Source organism: Phyllobates terribilis, unplaced genomic scaffold (assembly GCF_046119375.1).
Source record: "Phyllobates terribilis strain yellow unplaced genomic scaffold, ASM4611937v1 Scaffold_36__1_contigs__length_13169755, whole genome shotgun sequence".
In the NCBI taxonomy this organism is placed as follows: Eukaryota; Metazoa; Chordata; class Amphibia; order Anura; family Dendrobatidae; genus Phyllobates; species Phyllobates terribilis.
Window position 1 is genome coordinate 5,622,733 of NW_027362796.1, and position 17,891 is coordinate 5,640,623.

The following is a 17,891-nucleotide window of genomic DNA, read 5'->3' on the forward strand; positions in this document are numbered from 1 at the left end:
GAGGAGTTGTATGCGGAAGGGCTAACATCTGCAAGGTCCAGACGGTCGGCAGCACCAAGGCGGCAGGCATGTGAGGGTGGGGGAGATGGTTTAACCAGGGCGCATGGTAGCAGCCAAACTAGTGAGGAAGGTGCAGGAGCCCAGGAAGAAGTGGAGGACGAACTGATGGAAGACTCATCAGATGAGGGAGACCTTGATCACATTTCTGTTGTGCGAGGTTGGGGGGAGAGGACAGAGGAAGGAAGCATGATTGTTACCTCGCCACCACCACAACAGGGACTTGGTGCTCCTGGATGCGCAACACACATGAGTGCCTTCTTGCTGCACTACCTGCAACATGACCCTCGAATTGTGAGAATTAGAAATAATCCTGACTACTGGGTTGCCACACTGTTAGATCCCCGGTACAAAAGTAAATTTGCAGAAATTATTCCTGCCATAGAAAGGGATGCACGCATGCAGGAGTATCAGCAGAGACTGTTGCAGAATCTTACATGTGCTTTTCCACAAAACACCAGTGGTGCACGTAGTGAATCTCACAGTTCCAACTTGCCAACCGTGGGACCGTCAAGTGTTCAGCACTCAAACCGTAACAGAACCACAGTATCTGCTGGTAACATCAATTTTGCGGAATCATTTCACCACTTTTTTAGCCCATCCTTTGCAAGGCCACAGGAGACAAGAAGTCTGACACATAGTCAACGCCTAGAGACGATGGTACAGGAGTATCTCCAAGTAAACATTGAAGCCACGACTGTGTCACTGGACCCTTGCTCTTTTTGGGCTTCCAATCTGGATAAATGGCCGGAGCTAGCCACTTACGCCTTGGAGATCTTGTCATGCCCCGCAGCCAGCGTTCTGTCTGAACGTGTGTTCAGCGCTGCTGGTGGTGTGCTGACAGATAAGCGCACGCGGCTCTCCACTGATAATGTAGACAGACTCACGTTCATAAAGATGAACAAATCATGGATCCGAAACGACTTTTCTACCCCTGTGTCATCCTGGGGAGAGTAAAAGCTTGATGATTGGTTAAAATCACCCTACCAACCGTTTTAAGCTTTCAAATTACTAATCATGTTTATCTGTATCTTGACTGGAAAATAATTTGGGCTTTGTAGCAGTGTGCAGCACTGATCCTATTAGGCCATCTATAATAAGCTTCACCAGATTTAAAATTAAAAATAATTTTTAGCTGCATCTAGCCCGGAAAATAATTTTGGGGCTCCGAGATGCGCAAGACCTGCAGCATGACCCTCATATTGTCAGAATTCGAAGTAATCATGACTACTGGGTTGCCACACTCTTAGATCCCCCAAACTTTTCGATCAACCTTTTCATTTTAATAAAGACCAAAAAAATGGTCATTTTTGAAATTATAAGCATTAGCAGGTTGTTAGAAACTGAAATCAAACAGTTTTCAACTCAAAACTTTATTCTAGGTGATGTTACATTTTCACATAGGACCCCTTGTTCGAAAGGAGCTTCTGAACTCTCTCGTCCATTGAATTTGTCAGGTTTTGGATGGTTTCTGCTTCAATTGTTTTGCATGAGGACAGAATACCCTCCCAGAGCTGTTGCTTAGATGTGAACTGCCTCCCGCCATCATAGACACTCCTTTTAATGATGCTCCAAAGGTTCTGAATGGGGTAGAGGTCAGGGGAGCATGGGGGTCACACCATAAGTTTGTCCCCTTTTATGCCCATATCAGCCAGAGATGCAGATGTTTTATGTGCAGCATGAGATGGTGCATTATCATGCAGAAAAATGATCTTGCTGTGAAATACACGGTTCTTCTTCTTGAACCATGGCAGGAAGTGCTGTTTGAGAAAATCCACATACATTATGGAGTTCATCTTTAGCGCCTTCAGGGATCCTAAAGGGGCCGACAATCTCTCTCCCCATGATTCCAGCCCAAAACATTACTCCACCTCCTCCTTGTTGGCGCTGTAGCCGTGTTTGCGTGGGGTGTCCATCAACCAGCCATCCTCCACTCCATTCATCTGGACCATCGAGCGCTGCATGGCACTCATCCGTGAACAAAACAGTTTTGAAATCAGTCTTCATGTAATGTTTAGCCCACTGGAGCCGTTTCTGCTTGTGTGAAGTGGATAGAGGAGGTCGACAGGATGGCGTATGCACAGCTGCAAACCTCTGAAGGACCCTGCATCTTGTTGTTCGGGGGACGTTGGAGGCACAAGCAGCTTCAAAAACTTGTCTGCTGCTATGACAAGGCTTTTTTGCCGCTGCTCTTTCAACCTGACGTAATTGCCTGTAGGAAAGAGTCCTCAATTTGCCCTTATCAGCACGCACACGTGTGTACTGTGAATCAGCTACATACTTCTTGATTGCCAAGACACTTCATCCTGATCATCGCACAATGTTGATTGTAGTCATGCCTTGACCTAAACACTCCACAATTTGTTGCTTCTCAGCAGCCGACACATCCTTTTTCTTTCCCATTTTGGCAGAAAATGTAGGCTGCTTAATAATGTGAGAGAGCCTTCTTAAGTAGTCTTGCCTTTCATTGGACACACCTGCCAAACTAATTAGCACAGGTGTCTGCAATTGCTTACAGTGATATAAAGAGCCCTGACACACATCACCATCAATGAGTTTAACTGACAAACAAACAAATTCTTGCCTTATCACTCCTAAACACTTTTTGCATAATAATTTGGAACACGGTGTACATGTGCTTTTCCACAAAACACCAGTGGTTCACGTAGTGAATCTTACAGTTCTAACTTGCCAACCGTGGTCTGTATGGAATTGTTCAATAAAGGGCCCAAAATTAAGATAACATAGATGGGAGAGGTCTCTATGAATAGGAATTCCTAAGTATTTGATACCCTGTGAGGGCCAGGCAAAGGGAAAGTTGGACTGGATGGAATCCTATATGGATTTAGGGAGGGAGACATCGAGGGCCTCAGACTTCGCTGCATTGATTTTAAAATTTTACCATGTAACAAAGTGATCTATTTCAGCCATAACAGCAGGGATGGATATATGTGATTGAGTGATATATACTAGGACATCATCAGCAAATAGAGAGCACTTGTACTCGGTGCCTCCCACCTCAATCCACCTAATATTGGGGTTATGGCGAATTGATGAGAGCAGGTGCTCCGTCACTAGGATGTATAAGAGAGGGGACAGAGGACATCCCTGCCTTGTCCCATTGGTGATTGTGAAAGGTGATGAAAATGTTCTGACGCACCCCCTGGGCCTTGGGACACCCGGAGCCGGACCCTTTTTGGTGGATGCTGGTGGTTGTAGTCTTCGTGGCGGCGATCCGGTTCCGTGGCTCAGGGCGGTCAAACCAGTGGCGGAACTATTTATGTGGTTTTGATGTTTAAATGTCCGACTACGCCACCCGTGGATTGCGGTCAGAGTGAACCGCCGCTACAGGGCAGACCGCTAAGGCTGGTGTTGTGGGTGCAGCAGAGCGTAGCATAACTCCCCACGGGAGGAGTATAGCCTCAGGGCAGTGTATGCGGAGGATGGGGGTGATGGTGCAGGGCAGCAGCAGTAACGACACGGAGTCAGTGAGGCAGTTCAGGGCCTTTACTCACAGTTCTTATTATCCAGACCACGTCTGCAGGTAACGGCTGCCCACGTCGTACTGTGCTCACCAGGTGAGGGGCTCAGACAACTCCCAGATAACTTTGGAGCGCTTCACAGGACCCCCTTTGTGTGTCCTTTGTCTGGCCTTTCTTACCAACACTTCTGTCCGGCTGCCTCGGGCCTCCTCTTGGTAAACTTGGCGCCAGTTTCCCTGACCCTATGTGGTGCCTTCCTAGCGGGTGGAGCAAGGGGCTGCGCCACATAAAATGTCAGAGCCTCCGGTTTCTAGCTGAGGGTCGTTTCCTGCCTCCACTAGTTCGGGGACCGGTCTCCCCCTTTGGCCTGACCCCTCCACGCAGGTGGATTCGGGCGTGCGCTGGCGACTCGCCCGTCCGCACCCCTGGGATCCCTTCATTCCTCGTTCCTGGAGCCTTCTCCGCTCCTCTTCCTTCCTTCTCCCTCTTGCAGGCCTGGGCCTCTGTTACTAGGCCTGCCTCCGGAGCAGAGCTCATGCAGAGCCCCTGCTCCCTGCCACTTCTGCTCAGACTTCTCTGCACTGAACTAAGATGGTGCCCACCTTTTATACTCCCTTCTCAATGCACCCAGGAACTGCTTCCTCCCTGCTCCTGCACTGCAGGGTTCCCCTTCCTCAGTGTTCCCTCCCCCCACTCCAGCCAGGGACAGGGACTGTCGTGCCCACCTCAGGGGCATATTGGTCGCCCTGCCCCACGGCAATGTGGTGTAATGCATGCAGGTGTCGGGTCCTGATCCACACTCCATCCTTATCTGAGAGTGAGATATCACACCTCTGGGTGAGGTGCAATACGTCTGTAGCAACCGAGCCCTCGGTGCTACAGTTCCATTTATCTTCAGCCTAGGTGACGTATTGTGATACAGGGCCGTGATTTTGGCTATAAAAGGGTCCCCTAGACCCCTACCCCAAGCTTTTTAAGAGAATCATATATGGCGTGCCAGGAGACTCTATGGAATGCTTTCTCAGCATCCAACGAGAGTATCTACTTACAAATTTTTAACTGCATCTAGCCTAGGAAATACTTTGTGCCTAGTAGCAGTGTCTGCTAGTCAGCGGATTATCCCGGCTGTTAAGCAAGCTACACCACCTGTAGTTTGGACACTTAATTTTTTCAAAGGAAATTCTTCGGGACCACGGGATACTTAGTGAAGAGCATCAGGAGGCACCCCAAGGCATAGGGGCTGGGCCTGGCACTAGGATGCCTTGCGGTGGACAGCCGAGCTCGATCCTTATAAAAGCTTTTTAACTGCAGCAGCTTTAGTGGACGCTACTGGAGCTGGAATTACGCGGCTGCTGGCATGAGACTTGCCCTTCAATAGATCCTTGTAAATGGATTTAAAGTGTATTCATTCAAATTAGAGGGACAATTTAAATTAAAAAGCTTAGAGCTGCCTCCACCACAGGGGGGCTCTCTCGACCCACCAGCGGACAGGCACCAGTATTGGGAGAGGGGGGCTGGCCGTCAGGGTTCACCGCGGCTCTGGCACAAACCCGGCGACACGGAGGTGGCACGGGCAGGAGCGGACTGGCCGTCTCGGCTTCTCACTTTTTGGATTTTAGAAGGGCATGACATGCCTATATCTGTGTCTCCCCCTCCTTTTACTCCTCCACCTCTTTTCTTTTCGCATGACTATATGTACTTGTCACTTTTCCAGTTTGTCAGCTTTTGGACACCTTTGAAGGTGTTTTCTATGTGTTTCTATGTGTTTTTGTTTGCCTGCCATTGGTTTTAACGGTGTTCGAAGGTGTTCGACGAACAGTTCGACGAACAGTTCGGCGAACACACGGGTGTTCGACGAACCGAACCGAACTCGAACACTACGGGGGTGGCTCAACACTAGTCAAGACACCCTAAGAAGGTTCCCAGGGTGATTTTAAATATGTATGGGGTTTATAATTGTAGTTGTCAATGGTATAAGGTAATTTTTGGCCATTTTATATGAAAGTGTACTGTCTCTTTAAGAAACTTACCTTTTGAATTGGGGGCTGGAAATCGCAGTATTGCACTGTCAAGAAACCCTAAGAAGGTTCCCAGGGTGATTTTAAATATGTATGGGGTTTATAATTGTAGTGGGCAATGGTATAAGGTTATTTTTGGCCATTTTATATGAAAGTGTACTGTCTCTTTAAGAAAATTCACTTTTGAATTGTGGGCTGGAAATCGCAGTACAGCATTTTCAGGACACACTGGGGAGATTCCCAGGGTGATTTTAAATATGTATGGGGTTTATAATTGTAGTTGTCAATGGTATAAGGTTATTTTTGGCCATTTTATATGAAAGTGTACTGTCTCTTTAAGAAACTTCACTTTTGAATTGGGGGCTGGAAATCGCAGTATAGCACTGTCAAGACACCCTAAGAAGGTTCCCAGGGTGATTTTAAATATGTATGGGGTTTATAATTGTAGTGGGCAATGGTATAAGGTTATTTTTGGCCATTTTATATGAAAGTGTACTGTCTCTTTAAGAAATTTCACTTTTGAATTGTGGGCTGGAAATCGCAGTATAGCATTTTCAGGACACCCTGGGAAGGTTCCCATGGTGATTTTAAATATGTATGGGGTTTATAATTGTAGTTGTCAATGGTATAAGGTAATTTTTGGCCATTTTATATGAAAGTGTACTGTCTCTTTAAGAAACTTACCTTTTGAATTGGGGGCTGGAAATTGCAGTATTGCACTGTCAAGAAACCCTAAGAAGGTTCCCAGGGTGATTTTAAATATGTATGGGGTTTATAATTGTAGTGGGCAATGGTATAAGGTTATTTTTGGCCATTTTATATGAAAGTGTACTGTCTCTTTAAGAAACTTCACTTTTGAATTGGGGGTTGGAAATCGCAGTATAGCACTGTCAAGACACCCTAAGAAGGTTCCCAGGGTGATTTTAAATATGTATGGGGTTTATAATTGTAGTGGGCAATGGTATAAGGTTATTTTTGGCCATTTTATATGAAAGTGTACTGTCTCTTTAAGAAACTTAACTTTTGAATTGGGGGCTGGAAATCGCACTATAGCATTTTCAGGACACCCTGGGAAGGTTCCCAGGGTGATTTTAAATATGTATGGGGTTTATAATCGTAGTGGGCAATGGTATAATGTTATTTTTGGCCATTTTATATGAAAGTGTACTGTCTCTTTAAGAAATTTCACTTTTGAATTGGGGGCTGGAAATCGCAGTACAGCATTTTCAGGACACACTGGGGAGATTCCCAGGGTGATTTTAAATATGTATGGGGTTTATAATCGTAGTGGGCAATGGTATAAGGTTATTTTTGGCCATTTTATATGAAAGTGTACTGTCTCTTTAAGAAACTTCACTTTTGAATTGGGGGCTGGAAATCGCAGTATAGCACTGTCAAGACACCCTAAGAAGGTTCCCAGGGTGATTTTAAATATGTATGGGGTTTATAATTGTAGTGGGCAATGGTATAAGGTTATTTTTGGCCATTTTATATGAAAGTGTACTGTCTCTTTAAGAAATTTCACTTTTGAATTGTGGGCTGGAAATCGCAGTATAGCATTTTCAGGACACGCTGGGAAGGTTCCCATGGTGATTTTAAATATGTATGGGGTTTATAATTGTAGTTGTCAATGGTATAAGGTAATTTTTGGCCATTTTATATGAAAGTGTACTGTCTCTTTAAGAAACTTACCTTTTGAATTGGGGGCTGGAAATCGCAGTATTGCACTGTCAAGAAACCCTAAGAAGGTTCCCAGGGTGATTTTAAATATGTATGGGGTTTATAATTGTAGTGGGCAATGGTATAAGGTTATTTTTGGCCATTTTATATGAAAGTGTACTGTCTCTTTAAGAAACTTCACTTTTGAATTGGGGGTTGGAAATCGCAGTATAGCACTGTCAAGACACCCTAAGAAGGATCCCAGGGTGATTTTAAATATGTATGGGGTTTATAATTGTAGTGGGCAATGGTATAAGGTTATTTTTGGCCATTTTATATGAAAGTGTACTGTCTCTTTAAGAAACTTAACTTTTGAATTGGGGGCTGGAAATCGCAGTATAGCACTGTCAAGACACCCTAAGAAGGTTCCCAGGGTGATTTTAAATATGTATGGGGTTTATAATTGTAGTGGGCAATGGTATAAGGTTATTTTTGGCCATTTTATATGAAAGTGTACTGTCTCTTTAAGAAACTTAACTTTTGAATTGGGGGCTGGAAATCGCGGTATAGCACTGTCAAGACACCCTAAGAAGGTTCCCAGGGTGATATTAAATATGTATGGGGTTAATAATTGTAGTGGGCAATGGTATAAGGTTATTTTTGGCCATTTTATATGACAGTGTACTGTCTATTTAAGAAATTTCACTTTTGAATTGGGGGCTGGAAATCGCAGTATAGCATTTTCAGGACACCCTGGGGAGGTTCCCAGGGTGATTTTAATTATGTATGGGGTTTATAATTGTAGTGGGCAATGGTATAAGGTTATTTTTGGCCATTTTATATGAAAGTGTACTGTCTCTTTAAGAAACTTAGCTTTTGAATTGGGGGCTGGAAATCGCAGTATAGCACTGTCAAGACACCCTAAGAAGGTTCCCAGGGTGATTTTAAATATGTATGGGGTTTATAATTGTAGTGGGCAATGGTATAAGGTTATTTTTGGCCATTTTATATGAAAGTGTACTGTCTCTTTAAGAACTTAACTTTTGAATTGGGGGCTGGAAATCACAGTATAGCACTGTCAAGACACCCTAAGAAGGTTCCCAGGGTGATTTTAAATATGTATGGGGTTTATAATTGTAGTGGGCAATGGTGTAAGGTTATTTTTGGCCATTTTATATGAAAGTGTACTGTCTCTTTAAGAAATTTCACTTTTGAATTGGGGCTGGAAATCGCAGCATAGCACTGTCAAGACACCCTAAGAAGGTTCCCAGGGTGATTTTAAATATGTATGGGGTTTATAATTGTAGTGGGCAATGGTATAAGGTTATTTTTGGCCATTTTATATGAAAGTGTACTGTCTCTTTAAGAAACTTAACTTTTGAATTGGGGGCTGGAAATTGCAGTATAGCATTTTCAGGACACCATGGGAAGGTTCCCAGGGTGATTTTAAATATGTATGGGGTTTATAATTGTAGTGGGCAATGGTATAAGTTTATTTTTGGCCATTTTATATGAAATTGTACTGACTCTTTAAGAAACGTAACTTTTGAATTGGGGGCTGGAAATCGCGGTATAGCACTGTCAAGACACCCTAAGAAGGTTCCCAGGGTGATTTTAAATATGTATGGGGTTAATAATTGTAGTGGGCAATGGTATAAGGTTATTTTTGGCCATTTTATATGACAGTGTACTGTCTCTTTAAGAAATTTCACTTTTGAATTGGGGGCTGGAAATCGCAGTATAGCATTTTCAGGACACCCTGGGGAGGTTCCCAGGGTGATTTTAATTATGTATGGGGTTTAAAATTGTAGTGGGCAATGGTATAAGGTTATTTTTGGCCATTTTATATGAAAGTGTACTGTCTCTTTAAGAAACTTAGCTTTTGAATTGGGGGCTGGAAATCGCAGTATAGCACTGTCAAGACACCCTAAGAAGGTTCCCAGGGTGATTTTAAATATGTATGGGGTTTATAATTGTAGTGGGCAATGGTATAAGGTTATTTTTGGCCATTTTATATGAAAGTGTACTGTCTCTTTAAGAACTTAATTTTTGAATTGGGGGCTGGAAATCACAGTATAGCACTGTCAAGACACCCTAAGAAGGTTCCCAGGGTGATTTTAAATATGTATGGGGTTTATAATTGTAGTGGGCAATGGTATAAGGTTATTTTTGGCCATTTTATATGAAAGTGTACTGTCTCTTTAAGAAACTTAACTTTTGAATTGGGGGCTGGAAATCGCAGTATAGCATTTTCAGGACACCCGGGGAAGGTTCCCAGGGTAATTTTAAATATGTATGGGGTTTATAATTGTAGTGGGCAATGGTATAAGGTTATTTTTGGCCATTTTATATGAAAGTGTACTGTCTCTTTAAGAAATTTCACTTTTGAATTGTGGGCTGGAAATCGTAGTATATCACTGTCAAGACACCCTAGGAAGGTTCCCAGGGTGATTTTAAATATGTATGGGGTTTATAATTGTAGTGGGCAATGGTATAAGTTTATTTTTGACCATTTTATATGAAAGTTTACTGTCTCTTTAAGAAACTTAACTTTTGAATTGGGGGCTGGAAATCACAGTATATCACTGTCAAGACACCCTAAGAAGGTTCCCAGGGTGATTTTAAATATGTATGGGGTTTATAATTGTAGTGGGCAATGGTATAAGTTTATTTTTGGCCATTTTATATGAAAGTGTACTGTCTCTTTAAGAAACTTAACTTTTGAATTGGGGGCTGGAAATCGCAGTATAGCATTTTCAGGACACCCTGGGAAGGTTCCCAGGTTGATTTTGAATATGTATGGGCTTTATAATTGTAGTGGGCAATGGTATAAGGTTATTTTTTGCCATTTTGTATGAAAGTGTACTGTCTCTTTAAGAAACTTTACTTTTGAATTGGGGGCTGGAAATCGCAGTATAGCACTGTCAAGACACCCTAAGAAGGTTCCCAGGTTGATTTTAAATATGTATGGGGTTTATAATTGTAGTGGGCAATGGTATAAGGTTATTTTTGGCCATTTTATATGAAAGTGTACTGTCTCTTTAAGAAATTAAACTTTTGAATTGAGGGCTGGAAATCGCATTATAGCACTGTCAAGAAACCCTAAGAAGGTTCCCAGGGTGATTTTAAATATGTATGGGGTTTATAATTGTAGTGGGCAATGGTATAAGGTTAGTTTTGGCCATTTTATATGAAAGTGTACTGTCTCTTTAAGAAACTTAACTTTTGAATTGGGGGCTGGAAATCGCAGTATAGCATTTTCAGGACAACCTGGGAAGGTTCCCAGGGTGATTTTAAATATGTATGGGCTTTATAATTGTAGTGGGCAATGGTATAAGGTTATTTTTGGCCATTTTATATGAAAGTGTACTGTCTCTTTAAGAAATTTCACTTTTGAATTGTGGGCTGGAAATCGCAGTATAGCACTGTCAAGACACCCTAAGAAGGTTCCCAGGGTGATTTTAAATATGTATGGGGTTTATAATTGTAGTGGGCAATGGTATAAGGTTATTTTTGGCCATTTTATATGAAAGTGTACTGTCTCTTTAAGAACGTAACTTTTGAATTGTGGGCTGGAAATCGCAGTATAGCACTATCAAGATACCCTAAGAAGGTTCCCAGGGTGATTTTAAATATGTATGGGGTTTATAATTGTAGTGGGCAATGGTATAAGGTTATTTTTGGCCATTTTATATGAAAGTGTACTGTCTCTTTAAGAAATTTCACTTTTGAATTGGGGGCTGGAAGTCGCAGTATAGCATTTTCAGGACACCCTAAGAAGGTTCCCAGGGTGATTTTAAATATGTATGGGGTTTATAATTGTAGTGGGCAATGGTATAAGGTTATTTTTGGCCATTTTATATGAAAGTGTACTGTCTCTTTAAGAACGTAACTTTTGAATTGGGGGCTGGAAATCGCAGTATAGCACTGTCAAGACACCTTGATATGGTTCCCAGGGTGATTTTAAATATGTATGGGGTTTATAATTGTAGTGGGCAATGGTATAAGGTTATTTTTGGCCATTTTATATGAAAGTGTACTGTCTCTTTAAGAAATTTCACTTTTGAATTGGGGGCTGGAAATCGCAGTATAGCACTGTCAAGACACCTTGATATGGTTCCCAGGGTGATTTTAAATATGTATGGGGTTTATAATTGTAGTGGGCAATGGTATAAGGTTATTTTTGGCCATTTTATATGAAAGTGTACTGTCCCTTTAAGAAACTTAACTTTTGAATTGGGGGCTGGAAATCGCAGTATAGCATTTTCAGGACACCCTAAGAAGGTTCCCAGGGTGATTTTAAATATGTATGGGGTTTATAATTGTAGTGGACAATGGTATAAGGTTATTTTTGGCCATTTTATATGAAAGTGTACTGTCTCTTTAAGAAACTTAACTTTTGAATTGGGGGCTGGAAATCGCAGTATAGCAGTGTCAAGACACCCTAAGAAGGTTCCCAGGGTGATTTTAAATATGTATGGGGTTTATAATTGTATTGGGCAATGGTATAAGGTTATTTTTGGCCATTTTATATGAAAGTGTACTGTCTCTTTAAGAACGTAACTTTTGAATTGTGGGCTGGAAATCGCAGTATAGCACTGTCAAGACACCCTGGGAAGGTTCCCAGGGTGATTTTAAATATGTATGGGGTTTATAATTGTAGTGGGCAATGGTATAAGGTTATTTTTGGCCATTTTATATGAAAGTGTATTGTCTCTTTAAGAAACTTAACTTTTGAATTGGGGACTGGAAATCGCAGTATAGCACTGTCAAGACACCCTGGGAAGGTTCCCAGGGTGATTTTAAATATGTATGGGGTTTATAATTGTAGTGGGCAATGGTATAAGGTTATTTTTGGCCATTTTATATGAAAGTGTACTGTCTCTTTAAGAAACTTAACTTTTGAATTGGGGGCTGGAAATCGCAGTATAGCACTGTCAAGACACCCTAAGAAGGTTCCCAGGGTGATTTTAAATATGTATGGGGTTAATAATTGTGGTGGGCAATGGTATAAGGTTATTTTTGGCCATTTTATATGAAATTGTACTGTCTCTTTAAGAAACGTAACTTTTGAATTGGGGGCTGTAAATCGCAGTATAGCACTGTCAAGACACCCTAAGAAGGTTCCCAGGGTGATTTTAAATATGTATGGGGTTTATAATTGTAGTGGGCAATGGTATAAGGTTATTTTTGGCCATTTTATATGAAAGTGTACTGTCTCTTTAAGAAATTTCACTTTTGAATTGGGGGCTGGAAATCACAGTATAGCACTGTCAAGACACCCCTAAGAAGGTTCCCAGGGTGATTTTAAATATGTATGGGGTTTATAATTGTAGTGGGCAATGGTATAAAGTTATTTTTGGCCATTTTATATGAAAGTGTACTGTCTCTTTAAGAACTTAACTTTTGAATTGGGGGCTGGAAATCGCAGTATAGCACTGTCAAGACACCCTGGGAAGGTTCCCAGGGTGATTTTAAATATGTATGGGGTTTATAATTTTAGTAGGCAATGGTATAAGGTTATTTTTGGCCATTTTATATGAAAGTGTATTGTCTCTTTAAGAAACTTAACTTTTGAATTGGGGACTGGAAATCGCAGTATAGCACTGTCAAGACACCCTGGGAAGGTTCCCAGGGTGATTTTAAATATGTATGGGGTTTATAATTGTAGTGGGCAATGGTATAAGGTTATTTTTGGCCATTTTATATGAAAGTGTACTGTCTCTTTAAGAAACTTAACTTTTGAATTGGGGGCTGGAAATCGCAGTATAGCACTGTCAAGACACCCTAAGAAGGTTCCCAGGGTGATTTTAAATATGTATGGGGTTAATAATTGTGGTGGGCAATGGTATAAGGTTATTTTTGGCCATTTTATATGAAAGTGTACTGTCTCTTTAAGAAATTTCACTTTTGACTTGTGGGCTGGAAATCGCAGTATAGCACTGTCAAGACACCCTAAGAAGGTTCCCAGGGTGATTTTAATTATGTATGGGATTTATAATTGTAGTTTGCAATGGTATAAGGTTATTTTTGGCCATTTTATATGAAAGTGTACTGTCTCTTTAACCCCTTAATAACATCTGACGTACTAATACGCGTCTGTGCCCTGGGACTTAAGAGCCAGACCCGTATTAGTACGTCATGGCGATCGCGCGCGCACACAGGCTGTGCGGGCGCGATCGCCGCCGGGTGTCAGCTGATTGTCACAGCTGACACCCGGTACTATGTGCAGGGAGCGGTAACGCACCGCTCCCAGCACATTAACCCCCGCGATGCTGCGATCGAAGTCGATCGAAGTCGATCGCGGCATTGCGGGGGCAAGGGGAGGTGATCGCCGATACTCACCTCCTCTTCCGGCTTCCAGCGCAGTCTGCAAAGGCTTCCCGGGTGTTGCCATGACGACCCGATGTCGTCATGACAACATCCGGGTCACCAGAGAGCAGGAAGATTGCTTGGACATGCGCAGTGCATCTCCAAGCAATCTTCACACTGTGCACTTCTGACAGCCTTCATGGCATAGGGATGGTGCTCCATTCCTGTGCCATGCAGGCGATCAGAAAAAAAAAAGTGAAAGTCCCAGAGTGGGACAAAGTAATAAAGTGTATAAACTGTGTGAAAGTGGAAAAAAAAAAAAAAAAAAATGTGCAAAAATATTATAAAAAAATAAAAAAAATAATACACCAAAAATAAAAATATAATGTACCCATCAATAAATATTATTATAAAAAAAATAAAAAAAAAACAATAAAAGTACACATATTTGGTATCGCCGCGTCCGGAACAACCTGACCTATAAAACTGTCCCACTAGTTAACCCCTTCAGTGAACACGGTAAAAAAAAAAAAAAAAAAACCAAGCAAAAAACAATGCTTTATCACCATACCGCCAAACAAAAAGTGGAATAACACGCGATCAAAAAGACGCATATAAATAAAAATGATACCGCTGAAAACGTCATCTCGTCCCGCAAAAAACAAGCCGCCATATAGCTCCATCAGCCGAAAAATAAAAAAGTTATAGCTCTCAGAATAAAGCGATACTAAAAAATATTTTTTTCTATAAAATAGCTTTTATTGTGTATAAGCGCCAAAACATAGAAAAATTATACAAATGTGGTACCGCTGTAAACGTACTGACCCGAAGAGTAAAGCTGCCTCATCAATTTTACCACACGCGGAACAGAATAAAAAAAAAAAAAAAAAAACAATTCCTGAATTGTTGGTTTTTGTTTATTCTGCCTCCCAAAAATCGGAATAGAAAGCGATCAAAAAATGTCACGTGCCTGAAAATGGCACCAATAACAACGTCAAGTCATCCCGCAAAAAACGAGCCGTCACATGACTGTCTGCCAAAATTTGGAAAAATTATAGCTCTCAAAATATGGCGATGCAAAAACTAGATTTTACAAAAAATGCGTCTTTTAGTGTGTGACAGCTGTCAGTCATAAAAACCCCATATGATTCTGGCATTGCTGTAATCACACCGACCCGAAGAATAAAGTCGTCTAATCACTTATACCGCACAAGGAACGGCGTCAAAAATAAACTCTTGAGTTAGGATTGGGCTAGGGTTAGGGCTGGGTTTGGGGCTAGGGTTGTGCTGGGGCTAGGGTTGTGCTGGGGCTAGGGTTGTGCTGGGGCTAGGGTTGTGCTGGGGCTAGGGTTGTGCTAGGGTTAGGGCTGGGGTTGGGATTTTTTTCAAAAGTAAGAAAAAAAGATGACGATATGGCGACTAGTGTTGAGAGCAAGTGCTCGCTACTTGAGTTTGCATCGGGTGCTCTGGTATGCATTTAGTATCGTGGGTATTTGAGTGACATGCTCGAGTCTCTGCCCCATATGCTTCGCGGCCAAAAAACTTTACGGGGATTGCCTGCCATGCACGAGCGATCCCCGCATGTTTTTTTTTGGGTGTCTAATAACCGTGAAACATGCGGAGCAGGGACTCGAGCATGTCACTCGAGCACACGCTGTACATGGTGCATACCTGAGTACCCGATGCAAACTCAAGTAGCGAGCACTTGCGCTCAAGAATAATGAAAACTTATTCAATATGATGACCTAATGTAAACAAATAATGTGCCGTACCTCTGGGTTCAAAATGTTCACTATACACCTTAATAAAATCTTTGAGGGGTATAGTTTCCAAAATGGGGACACTTGTGGGGGAGCTCCACTGTTTAGGCACATCACGGGCTCTCCAAACGCGACATGGTGTCCGCTAACAAATTGAATGGAAAATCGGCTCAAATTGTTAGCGGACGCCATGTTGCGTTTGGAGAGCCCCTGTGTGTCCAAACATTGGAGCTCCCCCACAAGTGACCCCATTTTGGAAACTAGACCCCCCAAGGCACCTATCTAGATGCATAGTGAGCACTTAGAACCCCCAGGTGCTTCACAAATTGATTCGTAAAAATGAAAAAGTGAAAATAAAACACTTTTTCATTTTTATGAATCAATTTGTGAAGCACCTGGGGTTCCAAGTGCTCACTATGAATCTAGATAGGTGCCTTGGGGGGTCTAGTTTCCAAAATGGGGTCACTTGTGGGGGAGCTCCTATGTTTGGGCACACAGGGACTCTCTAAATGCAACATGGTATCCGCTAACAAATTGAATGGAAAATCGGCTCAAATTGTTAGCGGACACCACATTGCGTTTGGAGAGCCCCTCTGTGCCCAAACTTTGGAGCTCCCCCACAAGTGACCCCATTTTGGAAACTAGACCCCCCAAGGCACCTTTCTAGATGCATAGTGAGCACTTGGAACCTGCAGGTGCTTCACAAATTGATTCGTAAAAATGAAAAAGTGAAAAAAAAAACACTTTTTCATTTTTATGAATCAATTTGTGAAGCACCTGGGGTTCCAAGAGCTCACTATGAATCTAGATAGGTGCCTTGGGGGGTCTAGTTTCCAAAATGGGGTCACTTGTGGGGGAGCTCCAATGTTTGGGCACACAGGGACTCTCCAAATGCAACATGATATCCGCTAACAAATTGTCGGCTCAAATTGTTAGCGGATATCATGTTGCATTTGGAGAGTCCCTGTGTGCCCAAACATTGGAGCTCCTCCACAAGTGACCCCATTTTGGAAACTAGACCCCCCAAGGCACCTATCTAGATGCATAGTGAGCACTTGGAACCCCTAGGTGCTTCACAAATTAATTCGTAAAAATGAAAAAGTGTTTTTTTTTTCACTTTTTCATTATTACGAATCAATTTGTGAAGCACCTGGGGGTTCCAAGTGCTCACTATGCATCTAGAAAGGTGCCTTGGGGGGTCTAGTTTCCAAAATGGGGTCACTTGTGGGGGAGCTCCAAAGTTTGGGCACAGAGGGGCTCTCCAAACGCAATGTGGCGTCCGCTAACAATTTGAGCCGATTTTCCATTCAATTTGTTAGCGGATACCATGTTGCATTTAGAGAGTCCCTGTGTGCCCAAACATTGGAGCTCCCCCACAAGTGACCCCATTTTGGAAACTAGACCCCCCAAGGCACCTATCTAGATGCATAGTGAGCACTTGGAACCCCTAGGTGCTTCACAAATTGATTCGTAAAAATGAAAAAGTGTTTTTTTTTTCACTTTTTCATTATTACGAATCAATTTGTGAAGCACCTGGGGGTTCCAAGTGCTCACTATGCATCTAGAAAGGTGTCTTGGGGGGTCTAGTTTCCAAAATGGGGTCACTTGTGGGGGAGCTCCAAAGTTTGGGCACAGAGAAGCTCTCCAAACGCAATGTGGTGTCCGCTAACAATTTGAGCCGATTTTCCATTCAATTTGTTAGCGGATACCATGTTGCATTTAGAGAGTCCCTGTGTGCCCAAACATTGGAGCTCCCCCACAAGTGACCCCATTTTGGAAACTAGACCCCCCAAGGCACCTATCTAGATGCATAGTGAGCACTTGGAACCCCTAGGTGCTTCACAAATTGATTCGTAAAAATGAAAAAGTGTTTTTTTTTTCACTTTTTCATTATTACGAATCAATTTGTGAAGCACCTGGGGGTTCCAAGTGCTCACTATGCATCTAGAAAGGTGTCTTGGGGGGTCTAGTTTCCAAAATGGGGTCACTTGTGGGGGAGCTCCAAAGTTTGTGCACAGAGAAGCTCTCCAAACGCAATGTGGTGTCCGCTAACAATTTGAGCCGATTTTCCATTCAATTTGTTAGCGGATACCATGTTGCATTTAGAGAGTCCCTGTGTGCCCAAACATTGGAGCTCTCCCACAAGTGACCCCATTTTGGAAACTAGACCCCCCAAGGCACCTATCTAGATGCATAGTGAGCAGTTGGAACCCCCAGGTGCTTCACAAATTGATTCATAAAAATGAAAAAGTGTTTTTTTTTTTCACTTTTTCATTGTTACGAATCAATTTGTGAAGCACCTGGGGGTTCCAAGTGCTCACTATGCATCTAGATAGGTGCCTTGGGGGGTCTAGTTTCCAAAATGGGGTCACTTGTGGGGGAGCTCCAATGTTTGGGCACACAGCAGCTCTCAAAACGCAACATGGTGTCGCTAACAATTTGAGCTAATTTTGCGTTAAATTTGTTAGCGGACACCATGTTGCATTTAGAGAGCCGCTGTGTGCCCAAATATTGGAGCTCCCCCACAAGTGACCCCATTTTGGAAACTAGACCACCCAAGGCACCTATCTAGATGCATAGTGAGCACTTGGAACCCTCAGGTG